Here is a 6,000-nt window from a genome sequence, read left to right on the forward strand (position 1 = left end):
AACCATCCAAGGCATAAAATCTAGGCAGAAGGGGGCTACTGAAAAGGCCTGCATTTTGCTCATTAATTTTGGGGGAGGTCACGGTTAAGGAATGAGTCTTCATCAGTATCAAAAAGCAGCTCAAAGTTTGCTTGTGGCAAGTCCTCTAGGAACGCTGGCAAGGAACACTAGAGACCAGAGAGTGCTTTTCACAACAATCCTCAAGGATGAGTATATGGCTAGCCAACATGTCCGCAGGGTATACCCTGAATGTGGCAGGGGCTAGCCACTCTGAAGGGCATTTTTGAAGGAGCTCCAAATCAGGCAGTGGCAGGGCTACTGTTAGCACATTTGATAATGTACTAAATGTATTAGTATACTAATATTCAATACATTTTTACTTTACCGCGATATGATACATTATCAGCACACATGATAGTAGGTAGCTACATGCTAAGGCTACATTTTTTCTGTGTTAACGATAAAATAATGTTATGTACTTTATCAATTACAACCTCCGTTTATACAGATTACATGGAGCTGCACGCACACATTTTATTCGCCGCGTTTGGATGCCAATGTAGGTTCGCAAAGCCATGAGCATTAACAGTAAAGCAACATCGGCCATTGTTGTTGTGTTTGTGTTTGCCGCTGCTGCGCTAACTTTGCTGGGACACGTGACACGTATACAGTGACGTCACACTCAGCACTGTGATGGCTCTCTAGCCGGTGGAAAGGCAAACCGGTTCTTAGAAGGTTCGCCAGTGGAACCAACTTTGAACCAGCACTAGCGCTAGCTCCGAACCAGCACCCGGTTCTTTCCGGTGGAAAAGAGGCATAAGTGTCCCAGGTGAGCCTGCATACTATCATTAGAAGTTCCCAGAATCAGGAAGTGGTGCACATCTGCACTCGTGGTTAGCCTCAACGGGGCAGAAGATGTGAGAAGAGTCAGCCGGAACAGAAGGAGGTTGCCTCCAGAGACACAAGCACACCAATCATTCATACTCTACCAACTGAAGGTTGGAAGTGTCAATTCCCAGGCCTCAGCCCGTACCTAGGCCAAATCAGTGTGTCCTGAGATGTATTTTACCCTCTAAGAGAGCAGTGTGGTCTCTACCCAAGGCTGGATCTGCCAAGTCAATTAGGGAAGGAGGCACAGGCACAGCCTACTCTGGCAATTGATGTGGGCATCTGGGCAGACCCGGACAACTCAGCCCCTTGGCCCTGGGGGAGAATGTTCCAATGAAACACAATCCTCATTCCAGGCCAGATAATTAAACAAGGAAATCCCAAATGCCCTAGGCAGAAAAGACTCTCAGAGCTGAATCTGAGACCATAAGAGAGACTTCTGTTGGGGTAAGCCCATGATGGTGTAATGCCTTGAGCGTGGAACCCAAAGTGCAAAGCTGGGGTCTTCCCCACAGAGGGGGTGCAACCCTGACCACCCTGAACAGGGGTCCGGTGTGAAGAGCCCCTACCCTTTGGCAAGAACTGAAATGGAGACCATGTGCGTTGGATTAATATGTGTAAGTTTACATTTACAGCATTTGGCAGACTCCCTTATCCATAGCAACATACATAAGTGCTTAAATCTCTATCATTGGATACATTAATGCTGGTTCACTAGGTTACATACTTAAGATACCATGAGTTTAAAACATTGTTTAAAGTTACAATGAAAAAGTTTCAAAGGTTTTTTTGTTTGTTTGTTTTTGTTTTTTGTTTTAGAAATGCAAAAGATAGGGAAAGAAGTGCTAGTTGAAGTGTTTCCTGAATAAATAGGTCTTCAACCGCCATTTGAAAATAGCCAGTAACTAAGCTGTCCGTGTCACGGGGTGACACGGTGAGACAAAGGCGAGTGAGGATCCAAATGCAGTTTAAAGGTTTTTACTAAACAAAACACAAACAAACAGGCAGGCAACGCGGCACAAACAGGAAACGGGAACATGGACATGCACACACCAACAACGACCAACAACATTGAAGTGAACAGACAGAGTATATATGGTGAACGAGAACCAATCACAAAACAGAGACAGACAAGGACTAAGACAAAACACCTGGGGAAGAGAATGAATGTAATTAGTGTCCATGGTAACAGATAGGTGGGCGGGGTCAACAATTAACATCAGGGAGAGACGGCAGACAGAAACAAGGGGAAAACACAGACAGACACATTACAGAGCCCCCCCCCCCTACGAGCGGCTTCCAGACGCTCCCAAGCCCACAAAACCCAGTTCAGGCGGGTGGAGTGAAGGCGCAACCAGGGTGGGAGGGCGGGTCGGGTTCGTGTAGTGGTGGCGCCCGCCGAGCAGGAGGCCGGGGTGGCGCCAGCCGAGCCGGAGGCCGGGGCGGCGCCGGCAGAGCCGGAGGCCGGGGCGGCGCCGGCAGAGCCGGAGGCCGGGGCGGCGCCGGCAAAGCGGGAGGCCAGGGCGGCGCCGGCAAAGCGGGAGGCCAGGGCGGCGCCGGGAGAACAGGAGGCCAGGGCGGCGCCGGGAAAACAGGAGGCCAGGGCGGCGCCGGGAGAACAGGAGGCCAGGGCGGCGCCAGGAAAACAGGAGGCCAGGGCGGCGCCGGGAGAACAGGAGGCCAGGGCGGCGCCGGGAGAACAGGAGGCCAGGGCGGCGCCGGGAGAACAGGAGGCCAGGGTGGTGCCGGAGGCAGAGCCAGAGACCAGAGCAGGACCGGAGACCAGGGTGGTGCTGGAGGCGGAGCCAGAGACCAGAGCAGGACCAGAGACCAGGGTGGTGCTGGAGGCGGAGTCAGAGACCAGAACGAAGTTGGCAGCCAGGGTGGTGCTTTGGGCCTATGAACAGGGACAGGAGGTAGAAGGGCTGGCAAGTCCAGCGAAGCAAAACACAGGAAAACAGAAACATGCATAGGTTCAGGCCAGGCAGAGAGTTCAGGTAGTTTGGGTGTCATGATGTCGACCGCGTCCTCTGACTCAGTCATTTCGGTCGACCCGGACGGTTCTGCAGGTTCCGTCGACCCGGTCGATTCCGTCGACCCGGTCGGCTCGGCAGGTTCGGCAGGTTCCATCGACCCGGTCGGTTCCGTCGACCCGGTCGGTACGGCAGGTTCCATCGACCCGGTCGGTTCCGTCGACCCGGTCGGCTCGGCAGGTTCGGCAGGTTCCATCGACCCGGTCGGTTCCGTCGACCCGGTCGGTACGGCAGGTTCCATCGACCCGGTCGGTTCCGTCGACCCGGTCGGCTCGGCAGGTTCGGCAGGTTCCATCGACCTGGTCGGTTCGGCAGGTTCCGTCGACCCGGTCGGTTCCGTCGACCCGGTCGGTTCGGCAGGTTCCATCGACCCGGTCGGTTCCGGTAGATTCCATCGACCCGGCAGGTTCCGTCGACCCGGTCGGTTCGGCAGGTTCCGTCGACCCGGTCGGTTCCGTCAACCCGGTCGGTTCGGCAGGTTCCGTCGACCCGGTCGGTTCCGTCGACCCGGTCGGTTCGGCAGATTCCATCGACCCGGTCGGTTCCGGCGACCCGGCTGGTTCCGGCAACCCGGCTGGTCCAGCTGGCGGCTTAGGGATGCCGGCCGCCCGAGCCGACCTCATCGGGGTATCCGCCAGTTTGGAGACCAGCCGGTTAGCACGGACCTCAGCCGAGCTCGCCGGTACGGTAGCCATGGGAACTGGCTCAATCACGGATGTGCACGGGACTGGTCTGGGCGGAGGCACTGTGGAGCATTCGGGCGTCCGTGGCTGATTCCACTCTGTGGCCCACGGATCCCGATGCTTGCTGCCCCCCCCCCAAAAAAATACTTACGACCGGCTTCCGTCTCTACAGTGCTCACGCTCAGCGTGGACCCGTCCAGGAGCAACGCCAAGTTGACGAACTCTGAGAATGTTTTTATCTCACGAGTAGACGGCATCAGATACCGCAGGATGTCCCTTAGTCCGTACTTAAAGATATCCTTGAGCGCCTTCTCGTCAAAATTGACCTCGTTGCACAGGTCCAAGAATACCTCTGTGTATTCCTCAACTGGGGCGTCCTCCTGACGTAGGCAAAACAGGAGTTCTGCTGGATCCATTGGTGGTTGGTCGTTCTGTCACGGGGTGACACGGTGAGACAAAGGCGAGTGAGGATCCAAATGCAGTTTAAAGGTTTTTACTAAACAAAACACAAACAAACAGGCAGGCAACGCGGCACAAACAGGAAACGGGAACATGGACATGCACACACCAACAACGACCAACAACATTGAAGTGAACAGACAGAGTATATATGGTGAACGAGAACCAATCACAAAACAGAGACAGACAAGGACTAAGACAAAACACCTGGGGAAGAGAATGAATGTAATTAGTGTCCATGGTAACAGATAGGTGGGCGGGGTCAACAATTAACATCAGGGAGAGACGGCAGACAGAAACAAGGGGAAAACACAGACAGACACATTACAGTCCGGAACCCTAGTGGAAGTTCATTCCACCACCTTGGTGCCAGAACAGAGAAGAGTCTTGTAGTATACTTGCCTCTTACCCTGAGAGATGGTGGAACCTGTCGAGCAGTGCTGTAGATCGGAGGGTGCGGGGTGCAGTGTGAGAAGTGATGAGAGCTTTGAGGTAAGAGGGAGCTGGCCCGTTTTTGGCTTTGTAGGCCAGCATCAGTGTTTTGAATCTGATGCGTGCAGCTACCAGAAGCCAGTGGAGGGATCGCAGCAGCAGGGTGGTATGTGATAACTTTGGCAGGTTTAAAACAAGCCATGGAGCTGCATTTTGGATCATTTGCAGAGGACAAATTCGTTCATAGGTATACCTGCCAGCAGTGCGTTGCAGTAATCCAGTCTTGAAATGACAAGAGACTGACACCTGAGCAGCCTGTGTGGACAAAAATGGGCAAATTCTTCTAATGTTGTAGAGAAGAAAGCGACATGAGCGAGTCACATTAGCAACATGAGAGGAAAAGGACAGTTGATTGTCTATGGTTACCCCAAGGTTGTGAGCTGTGGCTGAAGGGGAGATCAGATCGTTGTGCAGGGATATATTCAATTCAATTCAATTCAATTCAAGTTTATTTGTATAGCGCTTTTTACAATAGACATTGTCTCAAAGCAGCTTTACAGAACATAAACATAGAGCAGAAGGTAAACATAATTAATGATAAAGGAAATAACGAATAATAAAAGAAATAAGAATTAACAGAATAAAAATTCTAGATTATTATTAGATGTATATAGTTCACAGTGTGTATGTATTTATTCCCCTATGAGCAAGTCTGGGATGACTCAGGCAGCAGTGGCAAGGAAAAACTCCCTTAAATTGGTAAAGGAAGAAACCTTGAGAGGAACCGGACTCAAGGGGGAACCCATCCTCATCTGGGTGACACTGGGGGTGTGATTGTAATATACAGTCAAACAAATGTTGTATTGGTGTGAGGTTCAAGGACTTCTGATCTTCTGAGTACCACAGAGTCTAACTGGAGATGTCTCAGGATTCTTAGAGTCGGCCTCGGCTCAGTGGATGTCCAAAGGCTTCGTCCCACAGAGGACGATGGGAGCTGGTACAGTGTCTGGATGCCTCGGGATGGGTACAAAGAGAAAAGCAGTGGAAAGGGATTAACATATCTGCCGTTCATAAAAATGCGCTGGTCTGATGTACTGGTGCATGATATTATGGGATGTATTATGTGTACGCCTGACTGAAGAGATGAGTTTTTAATCTACATTTAAACTGGGAAAGTGTGTCTGAGCCCCGAACACTATCAGGAAGACTATTCCAAAGTTTGGGAGCTAAATAAGAAAATGCTCTACCACCTTTAGTAGACTTAGATATTCTGGGAACTACCAGAAGCCCTGAGTTTTGTGATCTCAGAGAGCGTGAAGGATTGTAACGTGTTAGAAGACTAGTTAGATACATGGGAGCTAAACCATTAAGAGCCTTGTACGTAAGTAGCAGCAGTTTATAGCAAGGTCACGACCTGGGGATGAATAACCTGGGATGATCAGCAGTTCAGTTTTGCTAGGATTGAGCTTTAACTGATGAGCAGTCATCCATGATGATATTTCTGC

At 51.3% G+C, this 6,000-nt stretch overlaps 1 protein-coding gene across 1 annotated transcript in view; it reads right to left on the minus strand.

The window, feature by feature from the left end:
* The window catches only part of sorcs2 (sortilin-related VPS10 domain containing receptor 2), a 199,707-nt gene that overhangs the window by 116,620 nt on the left and 77,087 nt on the right, over nucleotides 1-6,000 (minus strand). The gene's annotated exons all lie outside the window — the stretch shown is intronic.

This window comes from Tachysurus fulvidraco, chromosome 1 (assembly GCF_022655615.1).
Source record: "Tachysurus fulvidraco isolate hzauxx_2018 chromosome 1, HZAU_PFXX_2.0, whole genome shotgun sequence".
NCBI classification, from domain to species: Eukaryota; Metazoa; Chordata; class Actinopteri; order Siluriformes; family Bagridae; genus Tachysurus; species Tachysurus fulvidraco.